Genomic DNA, 1,881 nt, shown 5'->3' on the forward strand with positions numbered 1-1,881 from the left:
ACCGCTCTGAAAGGAATTTCACAGGCCCCACATGAGGAAAGTTGGTCTGAAGTCACCTTTCCAGCTCTGAATCAGATTCCCGATCCTCAGGATAGGTAAAGACACAGACACACACACACACGCACACGCACACGCGCACACACACACACACACACACACACACACACACACACACACAGGATATCTCAGCTGTGGAAACACACGCTGTCTCGCGGACGGTACCTACTCAGGCTTGACATGGGCTTGGTCACGATACCCAACCCCTGCGTGCAGCCAGGCTGTGCGCCGGTCAGGCTCGCCCTTCTTCGGGCTGGAAGCGAGCACTTAGCTCCTCCCATCAACAAACCGCACCGTCCAGAGCATCCGCCTGGCGGGACTCATTTGAGAACAAAGGGCAAAGGTGCAGAGAGATGGTGAACACTTGCTCAGAAACCAGCCGGAGTGCTATTTATCCTCAAAGTAAGATCAAGCAGCTGGAAGGCTGCTTACCATTTCTGTGTCATCCAGACTACAAAAGTAGAAATAACGTGATAGTGAATTTAAGACACAGAGTGCCCTGGGTTGTAGTGAAAGTCCGTCCGTCCACAGAGGACAGGAACATTCAGGGTCATGAGCGTGGTTTATTCAACTATTAAATATCAACACTGCATGAGGAACCAACCTTCTGTTCCCAGAACGCTTCTGTCCTGGAGCCGAGCCCCAGGCTGGCGTGACAGTGACTGTCCTCTGAGCTACCCTCTCCGTTCCACCTGGAACAGACCCCAGAGCACCCCCGGCCCCCGCACACTTTCTCATGCCGTGTCAGGTCCCCAACACGGGTCAGTGCCTGTGACGGCCTCAGAACTTAAGGGGCTTCGTGAAGCGGGCGGCCGTGCCTTCCTCTGGCGCTGGCCGTGGGCACCTCACGGCCACCGGGAAACTGAAGACGACGTAGCAAAACCTTGTTACTCTGAAGAAAGACGGTGGTAATGATAAGTCTGAATCACAAAGCTGAAAGGAAGCAACCGTACTGGGCTGACCACACGCTACCTGATGTGGTTAAGGTCTCTGACCCAGAAACATGAGGGACCATCTAGAAACCGCTGGCCCCTGCTTCTTCCGAAGTCAGACTCTGTCCCCAGCCTCTCGACGGCCCGCCCGCCGCGCCCGCCTCCACGTATTCATGCGGCTTAAGAGCTTCCTGTCCTGTCTTCTGACCCGGGCATCAGGCTGCACTTCAGCCCACACCCACTTACCGTCACCCCACCACCCAGAGCTCCTCTTACGAATATGGAAAACGGCAGAAGTACCTTTTTACTAGCACAGCCTCCCTTGAGACCCAGAACGGGGAAGGTGAGAACACGTGCACCCCCTACGGAAGGCTCATGGGCCCAGGGGCCGACTGGTCCTCAAGGCAGTGGGGTGTGGGCTCAGCCTGAGCTGCGCACAAGCACCTGAAAAGGAAGGATGTTCTTCCACGTGGAAGATGCTGAAAATCGGCCACCACGTTGGGGGCTCCTGAGAACCCCCCTCAGGGCATTCGCAAGATCCTCCCTCTTCTAGAGACACACGAGGCGAGGCCAGAACTCCCTCCGGCGTCCCCACCGGACGGCAGGTCACACCAGGCGGACCCGGAGGCAGGTGGGAACCCCGTCTTCCCCTAAGCCAGAGAGATTTGCAGAAATGCAGACGAGCCACCCTTCTCATTACATTTCTTTTGGATTTAGAGAAGAGCTATTCTTCGTTAAAACAGTGTTAACGGGCAGTGGTTTATTGCTCTTTTGAGATGAATGAGAAGCGAGTACTTTAAAGGCGCCTCGGAAAGCTTTCTAACCTGGTGAACACCAGGCTACGAAGCCCCCAGGACCGACAGCTGGAGGGCCAGCTCGCAGCCCCCCCCCC

General features: G+C 55.9%; 1 protein-coding gene across 1 annotated transcript in view; it reads right to left on the minus strand.

Annotated features, from left to right (window-relative positions):
* Positions 1-1,881, minus strand: part of CTDP1 (CTD phosphatase subunit 1) — a 42,140-nt gene that overhangs the window by 16,616 nt on the left and 23,643 nt on the right. The gene's annotated exons all lie outside the window — the stretch shown is intronic.

This window comes from Lipotes vexillifer, unplaced genomic scaffold (assembly GCF_000442215.2).
Source record: "Lipotes vexillifer unplaced genomic scaffold, Lipotes_vexillifer_v1.1 scaffold1012, whole genome shotgun sequence".
Classification (NCBI taxonomy): Eukaryota; Metazoa; Chordata; class Mammalia; order Artiodactyla; family Lipotidae; genus Lipotes; species Lipotes vexillifer.